General features: G+C 39.2%; 1 long non-coding RNA gene across 1 annotated transcript; it reads left to right on the top strand.

Annotated features, from left to right (window-relative positions):
* Positions 1-10,145: 10,145 nt before the first annotated feature.
* Positions 10,146-12,273, top strand: LOC110962999 (uncharacterized). The gene is made up of 2 exons (XR_007939921.1): positions 10,146-10,391; positions 11,164-12,273. It is a non-coding gene; the product is annotated as an uncharacterized LOC110962999 (long non-coding RNA).
* Positions 12,274-18,619: the final 6,346 nt, after the last annotated feature.

Below are 18,619 nucleotides of genomic sequence, written 5' to 3'. Positions count from 1 at the left end.
TTTTTTTGCTGAATTTTTTTTTTTTTTTACAACAAAGGAGGCGATCATAGACTGTATATATAGTGGACGTAGCATCTGGCTCCAGAATTGAAGCCAACCCAGAAGTGTCAAAAACTTACAATATCCCGCCGTCCGCTAGGGTTGGCTCCAAAAAGCTTTTGCTCCATAGACCCCAATTCATTTTTGGAAAAAATAAAATTTGATAGACTGATTTTCTACAGCTCAGGATTTTTTTCCCCGTTAGTTTTCATGGTCAAAATGAGAGATCAGGTGGCCGATCTTAAAATAAATCAATACTGAATTTTAAACAAATCGTTAAAGTTGGCGGAGCCAGGGGGCATGGCTATACTTGATAGACAGCAACAGAAGCCTCTGAGGTAAAATGTGGGCGGGATAAGAGAGTTCTCAGCCAATCCTGCCCCTAGTTGCTCTCCGGTCCAGTCTGTTTGATGACGCTTTTTACGTCACTGGCTCCAAAAAATCCAAAACGGCGACCAGGAAGTAGCAAAATCCGGGCTTCATTTTCTCGCCGTTGAAACCAACGGGTGACGTCACGGTTAGTTTACGCCTGGAGGCGATTGTGACGTTAGCCAAAGGCATCATCGCAAAAAATATAAGAAGATCCGCGTTGAAAAACATCATTTTCACCAGAGGCGATGTCTTTTCGCTACTGTTCAAAAGTTTGGGGTTAATCAGACAATTTCATGTGTTCCATGAAAACTCACACTTTTATTCATGTGCTAACATAACTGCACAAGAGTTTTCTAATCATCAGTTAGCCTTTCAACACCATTAGCTAACACAATGTAGCATTAGAACACAGGAGTGACGGTTGCTGGAAATGTTCCTCTGTACCTCTATGGAGATATTCCATTAAAAATTTCCAGTTAGAATAGTCATTTACCACAAAAACAATGTCTTGACTGTATTTCTGATTAATTTAATGTTATCTTCTTTGAAATAAAATGCTTTTCTTTTACTAATAAGGACATTTCTAAGTGACCCCTAACTTGTGAACTGTAGTGTATATACTGGTCCCACCCTGAATACACAAAAGTGCAGCAAAGTGATTAGTTAAACCACTAAAGGTTAGCAAAAGCAAGAATTTCAGGTTGTGTTCTGCTACTTTTTAAGCCCTATCCACACAGGACTAGCATCACCTTGGGGCCTCTAGTAATAATGGAGTTTGTCTGTGATCTTAATCCAGCACTAATCTGCTGTGTCCCCAATATGTAAAGCATATTTTGCACAGCACAGAGGTCATGTGATAATATTAGTCCTGTGCAAATTGGCATCTCTCTCTTTTTTTCCCCCTCCACATTTGTCTTCTCCTTCTTTCCTGCTCAATAATTATGGAGGCTGCATTGGCATTTATTAGAAACATTTGGACATCATTTTAGTTGCAGATTCAGGAGGCTCGTTGCATCGCAGCGTGGGGACGTATTCACAGAAAGCTTAAATCCATCAGGACGGGCCCAGTGGGTGTTATGTGGCAGCCTGTTCGTATCATATCCTCGGATAATGTTAGTAAATTTGAGTAAAACACAGACTTTCCTGTGCGAGTGTGCTGCATGAAATCCAGACGTGGGCGGGTAGTTTTTAAATTGCATGAGTTCCTGAGATAATACTAGTCCCAAGGGAATAGGGCTATCGGTTCATTCTAGTTTTAAAAGTTTGTGTGCAAAACAGTAAAAACAGGCTGCTCAGTTGTTGTATGATTTGGGATGAACGGATGAAATCTTGAAAACATTTGTGGTAGAAATCACAGCACTATAGAATGTGGCCATTAAATATAGATGTACCCCAAACAAAATGACCATGCAGTGAGCACAGGTGTGTCTTATGCAGGTGTACGCTATGTACAGATACCAAATTGCGTGACCTAAATATGTAGCAGGAGGCAGGAATGGATGGGACTCGGAAACACCCGCACAATTAAATTGATTGTTCCTTGTATCATATCCAACAGAGTCCGCAGCGGTGGATTTTGTAGTAGGATCACAATCATGTGATCATCATCAGCAGGCAGCTTATGTAGTGCTCATTTGTCATAGTTACAGTGATGCTGTGTCACTATCTCGTAATATACAGAAGTCTTTAACAATTCCGTGGATCCAGACTATAAACTGCATCACTGCCAAAATCTATCCACTTGGTCCTTGTGTCATTTCTGACCTTCCCTGAAAATTTCATCTAAATTCGTTGGTCCGTTTTTGAGTAATGTTGCTAACACACAGACAGACGGACAGACAAACCAACGTCGATCGTAACATAATGACCACAATGACAAATGAATACGCTTTAGCACAGACTCTTTCTACAGTCATCAAATAATTTTTTAAATGCTAATTGACACCAAAAATGAGTCAATCTTGAACCCCAGTTTAGCAATACTTGCACAAAAGGAGCGTAACCAAAGTAAGTTTACTAATCTTAATAGTCTGATTAATAGTCATGATTCAACCTAAATACTGTATGTGTGTATGAGGTAAATAACCCTGATGATGAGGAGCCAGTTTTAGGAGCTTGAAATATACTCAAAGCTAAAAGGGTCACTTTGACGCTGAACTACCAGAGTAGCCCTTTAAAGACCTTTGAGAGGTGAGACTTCAATCAGACATCTTTATTTTTGCATTATTTGGATTCAAATGTATCATTTTGGGGTTTTCTTTTCACCTTTGTATCTGTGAATGTCTTTTCATTGTGCGTAATTTAAAGAAAAAAAGTCTGCACACCTTTTTTATTCATATTATATGACTGCATTGTTATTGTTGAATAATGAAAACAAATAAAATGACTAACACCTACGGTTCATTTTGTTGTATAGCGGTTACATTACTATGATAAAAGCTGGTGTCTGCTGACCTGCAGGCTAACTTCTCCCTCTCCTCCCTCATCTGACTCAACCATCCGTCTTCATATTCCATTCTTTCTCATTTCCTTCTTTCCTCAACGCTGCTTCCCTCTCTTTTCTAATGAAAAGATGATTTGTCTTATTCATCTCGGGTAGGTAGTCCAACGACCCCCGGCTCTCTATCATATCATTTCCAGATAATAGAGATGAGATGGAGACGGAGAGGTGTTCGGAGCGCGAGAATGAGGATTAACAGTCCTTGACTCTTCTTGTCGCCTCTTGACCTGCTGAGTCTTGTCAGGTTCACTCATGCAAAGACGCTTCCTGATGAATATGCAATCCTGTGACCTTAAAGAGACCACATGAGGCCAGAAGAGAAGAGCAAAATCTGTTAATTCGGGTTATTACTTCACTCGGTTGTTAACAGATGCCTAACTGTTCCAAGCAACAGCCGGGATGTGATTAAACGAGGCTTCTGAGTGACATATCATCGCCACCGGTGTCGCTTGACGTGCGCTGGAGGGAGGATTGACTTTCAAGGTGTTGACAGGGATGGGGGACATTTACATGCAGTGGAAAAGAAACCACCCCGCCCATGACTGTAGGCCTCAAAGGACACCTGCCTTTTATAAACACACAAAGATGGCTTCAGGGAGTTAAACCTGTCAGAGAGATGGCGGTTGACGGAGCAGGACATGAGCCGGGTGCAAATATTGACTCCTGTTGCATGTTGGTGTGTTTACATTAGTTCTTAAAAAATAAAAGGGCAGATGTTACATACATACCCAACCGCTAGAGTCAGCAACCAGTTGTTGTTGGTTTAGGTAAAGCAATTTGTTGCTCAGTGACAAATTTAACATAAAAATGGTCAAACAAAGAAAAAAAAGATTGGTGTTGCTAAATCAAAGAACAAGAAGAGCTATCAGAGAGGGCAATACTCCTCCAAGGCTGCTCAGTCGTTGTATGATTTCTGATGGATGAGTCCCGGTAAGTCCGTAGCTGTCGATTTGTAGTAGGATCGCAATCGTGTGATCGTTAACTGAGGGAACAGGATGGCGGTCCAATCAAAGAGGTCGAAAGGTGGGGAGAACAAATGTTGGAGGGCAGATCTTCAGCTCCAGACTCTTTAGCTGAGATGACTGGTAGCTGTGGTTCTGGAGAGGCTCTCAAACCAGCCACAGATGGGCCTACACTAGACATCTCCCCATACAAAGGCCCAAAAAGACTGCAGAAGCAAGACGGCACACTATCACCAGTGGCCGTAACAGCAGACATCACCGGAACTGTGCAAAAGTTTCTCGCACCCCATTAAAGATTCCACAAATTAGGTATGCACATGAAACAAGGTCCTGATAATAATACAGCTCCGATCTGTCTCTTTTGTGTGACTTCATAAGCCGTAAATTTATCTCAGGCACTGAATTATTCAGGCCTCCAGGCGACAGGGTTCCCACGCCGATGCCAGGCTAAGTGCCCTACATCTTATCTCTGTCTCTGGCTATCAGCCAAGAGGACGGAGCTCTGGCTCAGGGGCTGAAGCTGTTTTTTTTTCCCCCCGATTTTTTTTTCGGGAAACATTGGGGACCACAGGGAGGAAGTCTAGTCAGTGTTTAACACCTTTGAGCTGCATCAGGAGCACGGACTTTATGAGATTACTCTCTGCCTACCTTTCCTCAACTCCAGGGGTGTGGCTCCACTGTCCTAAAAGCTTGTCAGACATGGACAGTGAGGAGGCAGAAATGAGCATCTGGAGCAGCAATCTACCCTCTGAAAATAGAATCAGAATAAACCTTTAAAACCATGAGTAGTTAGACAAAGTACTGTTTGGGTCCAATTTACTCCTAGAACTGTCAGTACTTTAACAGGATGTACTATTTTGGGTGGAGCAAACCTTGAAAAACACACAGTTGGTAGGTGGCACAGCGGTGGAAAATACGATCCAAAAACTGTGGCCTCCTCTACTGCAGAAACACAATAATGAATAAAATTGGTCTGGTGTGATCAGTAGCCTTTTAAAACCCAGTGCTTAACATCTGAAATTAAATTTCTGTGATACTGAGCTGCCTTACTGATTTCATGAATGATGTGCTTCTGTGCCGTTGTATTATTTTATCATTTAGCAACATTTGATGAAAAAAAAACCTCGAAGAAATGCAGTTTCTAATTTAAAAGAACATCTAGTTCAGTGAAAGTGAAAACGAATATTAATATATAATATTTTTATGGCATTTTTTTTGACTCAGACATTTTTATTCTCTAAGATCACAAGTTAAGTTGTTGCTAATGATCAACATATCCCAGAGTGTGACAATAATAATAATAATGATAAACTTTGTGAAAGTGGAAAAACATTAATACATAAAATTTGTAAATATTTTTATATAAATATTACACTAGTACAGAGCACTTTATCATTGTATTGTTATAATAATAATAATAATAATAATAATAATAATAATAATGATAATTGATGAGTTCATATCCTGAAAATCTATTATTTATTTTCCTTAATTTAATAATATTAATAATTATTTACTTTGTAATAATTATAGAATATAATTAGATCATATATATTAATAATTATTATTATATAATTATAAAAATATTGCATAATAATAGTAATAATTTAAAATAATGAAAAAAAATTACTTCTGAAATGTAAGACATTAATATACAATATTGGTATATATTTTAAGGTATAAATATTACATAAATACACAATATTTTAACACTGTAGTATTTTATCACTAATATTCTATAACAATAATAACATCACCAACAATAATAATGATGATGATAAAAACATTGCTATTATTATTATTATTCAATTAAAGAGTTAAAATCCTTAAAATCTATAATTAATTTTCTTCATAATAATAATAATAATAATAATAATTTACTGTCATAATTATATAATATACTTATGTAATACATCATTATATAATAACAATTAATATTAATATATTGTTTGATAATAACATTAATAATAGTGATAATAATAACAATTATTAATATTATTGTTTTTAATATTATTATTATTAGTAGTAGTAGTAGTAATAGTAGTATAAAATTAAAGAGTTAAAATTCTGACTCTCATTTTCCTTAGTTTTTTCTTCTTTTAACAATTCAGTTATTTTCTCTTTGTCACAGAACATTTATTTGCCTGATAGAGGTGTAGAACCAAATATCACAAATAAACATGCAGGAGTTAGTTTAAAATTATGAAGCCTTTTGGCACTAAAAACCAAACAGTGACCACTTCAAGAAAACGTCCCATTTTCGTTTCCAGGTTAAACTTTTAATATTTACCCCTGGGTGAAACATTAACACGATTCCAAGGATGTTGGCTGAATTCCAACAAAGGGACTATTTTGAGCTGTTTTCTCAGACATTTAAAAGGTAACAGATTACATTTGATGTCGACTTTGACTCGTGGGTTATTGAATGGCTTTTCAGGACAGCGAGAAGTTAAATCAACAAGAAGGCTGACCATTAAAAGCAGCAGCCTTAACAAAGAGAGACCAGGAAATACATTCAGAGAAAATACCTCGACAAAGCCACAGCTCCAGATAAGTGGGAATTTCACAAACAGTGTCAGGTTCATTCTTTTGAAAAACTTATCTTAACTCATACAAACCTGGAACGATGTGATTGAAAAGCAGCCTTTAACCTCAAAGTAATTCTAAGCTAAGAGGGTAGTTACAACCATATTATTTTCAGTAGAAAATAGCAATAAATGTATCAGTTCCAGACGGTTATTGCCTCTTTAAATATACATTCTTACCTTTTCCTCTGAGACGAGGAAGTGTGTTTGTGTGCCACAATTAAGGATGACATCATTAACTCCAACAAAGCCGTGAGAAAAACAAACATGTTAAGCGAGCGCTCACACCTCGGGGACTCTACAGCCGGCTGCCTAATGGACCTAATGAAGACAACATGAAGGAATCTGACACACAAGTGCTCTTTATTTGCCCGCATACACTCCATTTGTGCTCAACACACAGCAGGTTGTGGCACAAATTGGCTCGTTGCTGAACCACTTTTGCGCCGTTATCTTGAGGTGGGGTGAGATTACTGAGTCACTGGAAGGAAAGAACAGCGAAAGATGGAAAAATGGAGTCCATAAATTGTCAATTTCCATGTTTCAGTTCAACAAAAAACAGCTGGATACTATAGATTTCAGAGAATGTTTTTCAGTAGATGGCACTCCATTCGATGGGAGCAGCTTTAGATCATTGACTGTATGTAAAAATGGACAAAGCTAATCCAAAACTGAACAAAGAGGTGAGTGGGGCTGAGGCGGGCCATGCAAATGCCTCTTTAAACCTTAACATAATGTATACAAGGAAGTTATGTAAAAATTAATCCCGTTATAGTTGTCATGAATGGGGAAAGCAGCTGTCTAAGTTTTAACATGGAGGTTTATGGGGACTGACTTTGAGCCAGCGTCAATGGTCATTCAAGGAAGAGCCATTTTTGAGACTTCCATGTTGGTCTTTTTGGGGTATTTTTGAGAGGATTACTGCATTAATAGCTGGTCAAATGTCAGTTGGCTCGCTGGAAACAAAGCACATGGCTCTCACCTGATCACACTTTTTAAAATATCAGCTTAACAATATTTTCATGATGTTGAAGAGCGACAGATACAACAATCAAGTTAAGTCGGTAAACTAATATGATGGCTGCTCCACATGAAACCTGTAGCCTTTGCGCATTTTCTTGTCAAGCATTTGGGTAATTTAGAGGTCGTGAATCACTGAAGTCACGTTAAATCCCTTATATCGTTTTATTAACATTAAGTACGATCTTTTTGCTCTTAAAAACTGTCAGTCTCTTCCCTCTGGTCTCATCTGGTTTCCAGGTGAGCTCCAAATCTCCATCTCATCATCTCAATTTAGCCTAATGACATCAAATAAGACACACCTGTGCTTTTCCGTGAACACACACTTGGGAAATGTAATTCAGCCGTCGCTGCTATAATTCAAGCGCATAAGAAGCTCCACAGACATATCCTATAAAAGCCAAAATTGCTTCCTAGACATACTATTTCCCCCCGCTCCTTTAAACATTCATTTTCTCTCAGCTGTACTGAAGTCAAATATGTGTTTAGTGTTTGGGAACTTCATTTCCCATGTGTACTTGCATGAAAAGTCACAGGTGTGCCGTGTCTAGTGTCATTATAAGCTTGGAGATTTCATTTCACAGTTGAGGGCCTGAGGACTAAAAGCTTCATTTATATATTGATTCTTTAGTCAAATAGCTTCAAGCCGACATCTGCATTCTTTTATGTTGGCTTTGAGTTGAGAGCGAGGTTTTCAGAAACTGCTGAACAAAATGTTCCTCTACTCATTATGTAGCCTCTGGTAGTTCATTTTGGGTTGGTGCTAAATATGAATTCTGTAGCTGTAATTTCGCAGAAGAGCACAAAATGTTTAAGAAATATTTGCTAAAATGCCGCAGTATTTTGGTAATATCTTGAAAGGTTTCAAAGAGTATCTGCTGTGTTTTAGATAGTGTAGGGAAGGCAGGAGGTTTGAAGATTCACCAACTGGGGATCCTTTAGCTGCAAGGCAACGGTGCTAACTACCAAGCCACTGTGCAGCCATTAAGATAAGATGGAGATTGGTCGTTAAGAGCTTTGTATGTCAGGAGAAGGATTTTGAATTCTATTCTAGATTTCACTAGGCTAGCCGTGCTAGACAACCCACGGCAAGGAATTTAATTCTCTGCCAGGGTGGGTCGAGTTACCCTCCATAAGGCTCGTGGCTGGATTCTCCTAAAACTGGCCGGACCAATCACCATGAAGTGTAGAGTCAGAAGGCGGGCGTAACGAAGTGACGACAGAGGCATGACGATTCTGACAGAAACAACCAGCGCACAATAAACAGTTATCTTTCGACTCGGCTTTGGCCACAGCCCTTAAAGATTTGAAGCTAAAATTCAACTTGAAAGATAAACAAAGGACGGCACTGAAGTGTTTCATTGAGAAGAAAGACGTATTTGGACTTATGCAGACGGGATATGGCAAATCCTTAATATACCAGTTGACTCCGCGGCTCCGCTGGTTGGGAAGCTAATGGGACTTAGCCACAATCCGCCGGTGCTCTCGGAACTACGTCAGCCTATTCGTTGCGCTGATTGGTTGTATACCTACCCAATTGCTGCAGAGTGATTTGATAGACAACCTTTTAGCCCGCCTCCCTCCCTGTCGAGCTTCCCTAGACCCTGGTGCCATCAGAAACATGGGTATAGCGTGGCTAGGCTAAGATTTCACAGGAAGCCACTGAAGAGAAGCCAGTAAAGGAGAAATATAATCTCTCTTGCTAACTCCTGTCAGTACTCCGGCTGTAGGTCTCTGTAGCTGTTTCAGAGAGCTACTGGGACATCCTGATAGTAAGGAATTGCAATAGTCAAGCCTGAAAGAAACAAATGCATGGACTTGTCTTTCTGCATCACTCTGAGAGGGGCTGTTCCTGATTTTTACAATATTTCTCAGGTGAAAAAAGACTCGTTTTATGTGCCAGTTAAAGGGCATGTCCTGGTCAAAGATAACTTCGAGGTTCTTCAACTGGAGGTCAAAGTAATCTAGAGTAACTATATGTGTGAACATCCATAGCATTTTTCTGCCACTGATGGATTCTATGAATATTCAGTGGATTTTAGATTTTTTTTTCTCCATTGGGTAATGTATTTGGATCAAGGATGTGCACAAAGCTGGTCTATTTATTGGTGCCCAAGCAGCAGCCCATTAGCCATCTTTGGCTGAGCTGCTGTTTCAGAAAAGAAAAAAAATCACATTGTTCCTGATGTGGCCGCATACGAAGTATCATCCAAACTTTTATTAGTTTTTGGACTGGTGTGGCCAAAAGGTGTAAAAAATGATTAAAGACAAATATAACCGGAGTCACTCCCTCTGAATACAAATTGCCACATGTTCTGATATTACGCTTTGTGGCCAAACTTTTCTTTCTAAATTCTCTTTCTGCAAACATTAAGCTGCTTTTTTATCAGCCTGTACACAGGTATAATCTACCTCTCTGTGAATCCTAGAACTGATTGAAAGGATCAAAGTAATCTGGTGACGCACAAGCTGAGCTCGGCTCTGTTGTTGTGCCGCGAAACGATGCACTGATGAAAAGATGAGTCACTGGTTTGATGAAGCTGATTCTGTTGTCATCACACTGCGTGGATATATGGAAATAGCCTCTTATTTTGTGAAACAATCACTCACACAGTATTAACACCAACTGCAAATACAGGATGCGCATTCAGAACTTCAAAAGTACTCACTCTAATGACTTTTGATTCAGAAAAAGCATCCCACCAGCAGATTTTTTTTAATATAATCACAAGAAGGTGCATTAATGAACCTTAGAGTTGATCAGTTATGTAGCAGTAGCAGCATGTATATTACAGCTGTTAATGCTGGGCTGCTTCAACTGGTGGCCAACCACTGAAGTGGGGCGGGGCATTTAAGCTGCGGTCCTTCCCCCGTTTCTTCCGCTGCTTCCTCTGCGTCACGTCCGTGTAACAGGTAAGTCCACTCACTGCTAGGGTTTTTCTGTGGCTATGCTGCTTACGGCTTTTGTTTTGTGCCTTAGAGCAAGTGGTGGCCCCATTTGGTGCACTCTAAGAGTCCGTGTGTGTAGTGCGCGCGTCACCCGCTCCAGGCTGCAGTACTATGTGTATGTGTCCTCTCTTGTACCGTGTTACTGGGTACGCTATCACCTGGCTAACCCTCCTGTAAGCTGCCTGGGTTTCCGTCCTCCCTCCTCGCTAGTGTGTGCGCTTGCCGCGACAGACAGGTACCTATGTACACTCCTCATTATAGCGACCGCGCTGTGTGCTAACATGTAGCATAGTAATGCTAATATCGTTTTTAGCTGGATTGGAGGCCCCTGCGCTGCTGGTGTTAGCCAACTGGGACTCCTGCTGCTTTGTCTCCCGTTGTTTTGTCTCCTCAAAGCTGCTTGCTCTCCGCCACTGTTGTTTTCTTCCACTGTTTACCTCTGCAGTGTGGGCTTCTGTTTTGTCACCTGCAGACTTTTGTGTATGCGCATGTGGACCCATACGCTATATTTTACCATCTAAATCTTAATTGTATGATTGAGAAATGGTATTAATTGGTTTGGACTGTTTTGTTGATTGATTCATTGTTTCTGTTTATTTGGGGGCATTTAGTGTTCTATATAATTTATATAGTTTAACTTGAACCCCTCCTATTTAGTATATTTTGTGTCATTAGTATATTTTTTTGTATTCATCGCTTGTTTTCCCCCAGTAATTTGTTTTTGTTTGCTTTTCAGTTGCTGAGGGCCTGCGGTGGTGGTGCTGGTGTCCGGTGGTGGCGTCCCCCTCCCTTTGGTGTGCTGTGTCCCTGGGGAAGTGGTTCATGTCCAGAGTGTGTGTCACGTGTGCTTGGGGTGTTTTTTTTTTTTTTTTTTAAATATTATTTTGGGGTACTTCCTTCACCTCCACTAGCCCCATCCACCGAGCAGCCAGCAACTGATTATAGTTCTCTTTTGTTTCTTTTTCATTTGGCCCCTGGTGTGAATGGTGTTTATCTGTTTTTTTGATTCTGCTCTTTTAGAAAAATTATAATAAATTGCTTTAAATTTGGATCCATGTCTCAGCCTCCTGTAGTAATGAACTTGCGTGCCTTAAGTATTAAAGGAAAACAATTCACTGGGTGAAATTCCCAGGGTGGCGTTGTTGGACATCAGACTTAATTTTTGAACTGGTGCAATGTACATTGTGCTTGTGTAGAGTCGCGCCACGACAGTTATTTAACATGTTTTCATTGTGGGTTGTCTCTTTGTGTGTTTGTACCTCAGCTTGTGATTTCACCACCCTGTAACCTGCTGACTAAACACACACCCGCTGTATCCACAAGTTGTCTATCAGGAGGGAGAATAAAATCACAACAGTGCCTTTAGGGGGGACACGTACTTGGTGGTTCACTTGCTCCAAGGTATTTCGAATGAAAGCCTTGCTTAAACTGCATGCTTTCAGACACGAGTCTCAGCATAAACTCAAGGCTGCTGATCTTTCCCACTGTGTGACAGGATGTGACATGACACTGGTTTCATGTGGTTTCCTTGCGATGTTTGAAACTCAACGCTGAGGTGGACGAGTGGAAGAATTTTGTGAAATGTCAAGACAGGAAATATTTTTTTAAAACCCACCAGAGATTCTGGTACAAACTCGAAGATTAAACTCTCCACAAGGATCCAAAATAAGTTGGACTTCTACCTGAGAGCTTTAGTTATTCATCTACTTCCTGAAAAGTTTGGTCAATAAAAAAGACAAACTAATATTTTCAGCTGAACCAAAGACAGACTTTGATTTTTCTACTCAGATGTTGTGTTGTTGTAAAATTACTCTTTCAAATAAATAGCCTCCGAACTCCCTGGAAACCAGTGTTTGTCCTGTTTTTGTTGCTCCTTGGCGACCCTAAACAACCAGTCGTAATGTTTTTGAGCAACACGCCATACTATGATGTTTTTACAGTGGAGGTTCTACTATGGAACCAGTTTGACATGTTCAGGCGTTCTTTGTGTGAAAACTCATATTTCAGTTATCAGAAGGTGGTTTTCAACTTTCTTTAACTTTCTGATTCAACTTTAAACTAAATTTACTTCACTAAGCCAGCCCTCTGGACTTCCAGTAAGCTGTGTTCCTATTGGCTGTCCTGGTGGCTGCTTGGTGTTATCAGGAACACCTGAGCAGCTCAGTGTCTTCCTGCTTTATGTCTGCAGTCAAACATTTCCTCTGCTTCTCTTCACTGAACTGGGTTTATCTCTGTTGCTTTAGTTTTTTCTTTAGGTGTTGGCTTGCAGCTTCCATCAGTAAAATCATCTTTAATGTGTTTCTTGGTGTGCTTTAGGGCTTTGTACTGGATAGTTGTCTTGGTAAATGTGGTTCTTTAGCCACAGTTAGCACATGGTGCTAATGTGTGCAGTGATTAGTGGATTTGGTGCAGCTGAGTTGTCTTCATCTTGGCTGTAGTGAGTCTTTAGAGGTTTTTGGTCAGACACATTCTGTGTTCTTGTTTGTGAACCAGCGTTGGTTGTCCAGAAGGTAAGAGTTCTTGTCCTGATTCTCTGTTTAAAGAGGTTCTCTGGTAGGCTGCAGGAGACTTTTGCGTTTGGGTTGTGCTAGTTTGGTTTTCGTACGGTTTCATTTGGACGACTATCTTGAGGCCCCTCCATGTGGTTTAGTGAGGTTTTCTGTAACAGTTCTACAAAGCAACCTGCAGCAGAAGAAACTTTGAGAGTTTTTAGGAAGTTCTGGAGACCAGACTTTAGAGCAGCAGAAACATTTGTCAGCAATTTGAGCAGGAGAAGGTGAGCTTCAGAGTAGAAATGAGAAGGAAACCTTCTTGACCCGTGTGGTGAGGTCCTGTACCAAGAGTTCGAGCAGGTTGTGAAGAGTCTGTAGTTCTTTGGTCTGACTCATTAAAGGAGAAAACAGGAGATATTGTTGGTTCTTCTGTCGCTCTGCAGTTTCCTTTGACTGAATATCAAGTTTCTATTTTAAATGATTTACCGTGTGAGCCCAAGAAGACTTCAATAAACTCCCTCCATCCCCTGAACACAACAGATTAAATCTTTTTTTTAATCCGTTTTTGAGTTTTAGCATAGTTTTTCTTTGCTTGTGCAGTTTTGTCATCTGTGTGAAAGGTGCTAAACAAATAAAAGTTGAATTGATAAGCTGAATAAGTGACTAATGATTGTGACAACAGAAGTATTTTTATTGTGATTTGAGGGTTTGCTTAATTTTTAAGTTTGGGGTTAAAACCTTGGCAGAAAAAAGATTAAAGAAATAAACTACATTTAAAAAAGCAATTAAATCAAAGGAAAAACCATCTAATACAATGAAACATTTGAAAAGAAAATTAAACATTAAATGCAATTAAATTATATTAAACAAAATATTTAATTGGATAATAAAACAGAAGATAGAAAACATAATTCTGAAATTAAACATTTTTAAATCAAAATATTAAATGTTAAAGATGAAATATTTTAAACATTTCCAAAATACAATTAAACAAGAAGAATATTAAAAATTTAAAAAATGCAAAACATTTAATTGTTATTAAACCTTTAAAAAGACAAAACATTTAATTAAAAATGAAATGTTTAATTAGAAAATTAAATCTTAAAGACAAAACTTTAAATAGGAATTAAACAGAAAATACAATGAAGCAAATAAAAAGTAAATTAAACATTAAAAGGTGGTGAAACATTCAAAAAGAAAAACCTTAAAGATTTATTCTAAAAAATAAAACATTGGGAAAGAAAAGAAAATTTTTCAAACAAGCCGATAAACATTTGACAAAACAATTAAACATTAAAAAGACAAAACATTTAGAAAGCAAAGCAGACATTAAAAAAGAATTAAAGGTGAGAAAAGAGCAAAACTAAACATTTAAGAAGAATCAAACTAAAGACAAAACATTTGAAAAGACACCAGTTAGACTTTAGAAGATCAAATTAAACAGAAGAGACGATAAAATGATCAAAAAGAGCAAAAACAGATGAAGGTCTTAAAGTGTTTTCTAGTCTGAAATGAAAACATCAAGTTGTTTCTTCAAACATTTCCTCTTTCTGTGTTCTTGGTTTGATTGTAGACAGAATTACTAAGAACTCATTTCAGAAAACTGCTTTCCAGATAAAGTCTACTAGTAGCTGAAGGCATCGATCAAACTAATGTTACCTTCTGATCTCCACAAACTTTACTGTTCAGTGAAGAGAATCAAAGTTTGTTCAGGATTTCTAAAGAACCCACAGGTGAAGGTCTGAGAAGAACTCAGATGGATGGTCTAAATGTGAAATCAAGACTCGTGGTCACAAGTTTTAAGGCTTCTGTTAACCACAAAGTTCAAACTAACAGAACTGCTGAGAAACTTTTAAAACTTCAGTCCTCAGACTGTCTGAAGGTTCAAACTAACAGTGAACTACTCAGGAACTTTTAGGATTTCAGTCCTCAGACTGTCTGAAAGATAAATCTAACATAGATCTACTGTGGGACTTAGAAAATTTCAGCCCTCAGACTGTGTGAAAGCTCAGGTCCTGAGGACTTGGGAGGTCTGGAGGCTTGGGAAAGTCTTGGAACTGAGGGTTCAACCCTCCAGCACAAAGGCAAAAGTCCAACCTCTTGAGAAAAACGGTCGAGTCGAGACTCAAGTTTAAAAACAACAACTTGAAAACGGCAAAAAATCGATGATAAATGCGCAAAAAAAAGAAGAATTAGTATCTGAGCAAGAAGCTCAGGGGGTAAGAAGAGCGACTACCAAGTGGAAGGTAGTAGGTTCAAGACCCACCACTGGCATTTTTCTTTCTTTGTCTAAGTTTTTCACAAAATTTGAGAATGGCCTGGTTTTGAACCAGTAACCTGCAGCTCCATAGGCAAACCCTTAACTCACTGAGCTACAGATCAGATAAATAAAAATAATTTCGTCGTCCCTTTGACATCGTCGTTTCCGTTCCTAATAAAGTGATCACATGGGTGGAGCCAAGGCGGAGTCTGGGTGGGGTCAGGGCAGAGAGTGGGAGGGGAGGTGGGTGGCAGCCTCCCCCTCTACTCCCCCACCTCCCCCCACTGCCCACCACACCTTCCCCCGCCCGACGAGTTTTTCGAAAATCCGAGTCTCGACGGGTTTTCCCGAGTTTCTGGAGTTTCCACGAGGTCGGAGGCAGAACAAGTTGTTATGAAGAGGTGTTGAAGTCGGTGAGGATGGAGTGACTTTTTACAGCAACTAGAAGGAAGACGAGTAGAAGAGCAGGTCTTTAACCAGCATCCCTAGAATTCATGGAGTCGGCTCCAGAGAAATGAAGGGAGGTCAACTTTTATCAACCTCCATCCAGATGCTCAACTTGATATCTTTACTTTGAGATTTTTAGCACCACAAACCTTTAGTACCAAACTTTATTATCATTTATTAGGACTTTAATGGAATCCATCAGCAGATTTAGTTTTTGTTGAGAAACTTTATTCTTGTCGTCGTGGGACTGCAGGATTTAAAACTGTTCCTTCTATTTGACCATGTTTATTAGTTTTAGTGGAGAAAGTCATTTTAATTGTTGATTAATCTGTTTAAAACCAAATAATAAATTGGATTAGTCAAGAGGTTTAAATTTCTTACTTTGTCATATTTTAAATAAGACAAAAAATATAAAAATAAAGCGTCTTGAGACAATTTGACCTGTAATTGACGTTATATAAATAAAACTGAATTTAAATTCTGTGTATCTTGTAATGTTGGAGTTTAGTCAGAAAGATAGTTGATAATGTGTGAATTGTTGCAGCTTGTGAGCCGTAAAAGGTTTTAATCTTTGGGGCCGAGTGTCAGAAAACATTTAGAAACCAACATCAACAAAACACTCAAAGATTTGAACACCATTGATGGGAAATCCAACTTTTGCATGACAATGTCTAATAAAAGGACATTTATTTCCAACGTAAATGTGTGATATTCAGCCTCTGGAGCTTCTCTTCACATCGTCTTCCACCTGGACTGGTTTGGACAGTTCAGATAAGACTTGAGAATGAGCTTATTTTGAACGAACATCTCAGACTTTCTGAGCTTCAGCACCTCTAGCAAGATATTTTACCAACAAGCAACTTAAGAGAACCAGAAGTTGGAGAGAGTTAGCTTCAGCTGAGCCAAAGAACATGTGGGACACTAACCTAGCAAACATTTCAGACTTTTCTCTGTGAATTCTGAGAAATAATTTCCTATCTAATGACAGAGCTACACATCTGAACTCAGTCTCATTAAAACAGACTCTAATTCAGTGTCATCCATCCATATTAAAGTGCAGTTACCCAAAATGTTTGTTGCATGAGCTTCAACAAAACCTGTCCAGGTAGAAGGCCACTTTGACAAACAGGAAGTGGAAGATTCCAAGCAGATTTATAGAAGGGGGAACCGGACTGTACTAAGTGTGGTCGAGTATAGAGGGGTGTTTTGTGGGTTTTTAAGGCTGATAATGATTATTAGTGAGACATTTGGAGGAGATATTCATTTGCAGTCAATGAAAGTATTTAAAATCTTGGAGTTAAACTTAGAAGAACACAAACTAACAGAAAACTTTGTTGATACGTTTTTGTTTCAGTAATGTAAATTTCCAACAAAAATTTTGGGGGGGCACACAGGGTGGCCAATCAGATTTACAAGGGGGGCCACTGCTCCCCCGTGCCCCCACGGAAGATCCACCACTGGGTGGGAGAGAAGAATAGACAAACGTCCAAAGAAAAGGCAATTTTGGTATCATCGGGGCTCAGTTCCACCTCCTGAGCTGAGAGAGACACGAGCACAGACAGCCCCAGTCAGTCAGATGATCAGGATATTTTTTTAACCTCGGCTGAATTTTCCACCATTTCGACATGCTGCGTTTGAGCCAAGTCAAAAAACCTCAGAGGTATTCATTAACAAAGACCCCGGGGACCCCGGATGCTGCCTGCTGAGGCTCTAACTGCTGCGATGGTGAGGTTTAAACACCTAAATCCCACTGTGATTGCACTTATTTATAAAGACGGAGAGAGGCAGCGCTCATAAACAAGATTTTGAAGTGCTGTAGGAGGGAATTTTTAAGATTTACTACAGTATATATGAAAGATTATGTCTAATTTGTAAGAAAGTGCAGAGTGTACAGCTAACAAGTTGCGAAAAGGAACCTATGTTAAAGGGAAAAAGCAAACAACTGAACTTCTACTTAAAAATAGTGAAATTTTGTGTTGAATCACCTTAATTAGAGTTTAAGTTTGGTGCCCTGTGGCTAACAAATATGCGTTGTATACCAGTAGCTAGCCACCACAGAGCTAGGGACTGAACTTCAAAGCAAGACTAATGGGCTGGCAAAGTATGTTGGGCCTATAGCCAGAGTTTTCCATTTCTTTTAATCGAGCTCAATCACTATGGTGGTGGCACATCTGCTAACATAATTGCATAAGGGTTTTCTAATCACCAATCTGCCTGTCTGTCTGCCTGTTTGCAACATTACTCAAAAATATACACACAGATTTGGGTGAAAATTTCAGAGGTCAGAAATGACACAAGGACCAAGTGATTAGATTTTGACAGTTATGTAGCTTATAGTCTCGATCAACGGATTTGTTAAAGATCTCTGTATTGTGAGATAGTGGCATGGCACCCCTGTAACTATGACAACAAGTGAACACTGCATCAGCTGCATGCTCACGATCACATGACTGTGATCCTACTACAAATCCACCGCTGCGGACTTACACCGGAAATAATACAAGGAACAATTGACTGAATTGTCCTATCAATGACTTGAGTAGCCTATGGAGTTTAAGTCTATGAACTCGAAAGTTTTAAGAACTAAAGCGTGCAAGTGGCTGCACTGAGTGTGCATTGGGTAGTAAAATAAATATTTTAACTTCAGCAATTAACAATTTTCTACCAGCATTTCTCTCTTGCATCATTTGCGCTACATTTACACAGTTTTATATCCCTGCATGACAACAGTCTGTTCCATTTGACTGAAGCAGACAGCACATGATTGGTCCATTTTGTGCAAGAAGAAAGTCACATAGTTTGATGGTACACAACTCCTGAGGACCACTTTTCCTTGTTGCCCCTGATGACATAGCTCCTGAGGGTCACAGTGATAAACCCCCCCCACTGCGATCACGTGGCAATTCTTTGGTATCTCCAGATCTTTTTTTAAAGTGATGCGAAATGGGGTGCAGACTTTAACTTCAGACACAACATACATAAAACATATACAA

Source organism: Acanthochromis polyacanthus, chromosome 23 (genome assembly GCF_021347895.1).
Source record: "Acanthochromis polyacanthus isolate Apoly-LR-REF ecotype Palm Island chromosome 23, KAUST_Apoly_ChrSc, whole genome shotgun sequence".
NCBI lineage: Eukaryota > Metazoa > Chordata > Actinopteri > Pomacentridae > Acanthochromis > Acanthochromis polyacanthus.
The sequence above is the reverse complement of the archived record's forward strand: the minus strand, read 5'-3'. Positions and strand labels throughout refer to the sequence as shown.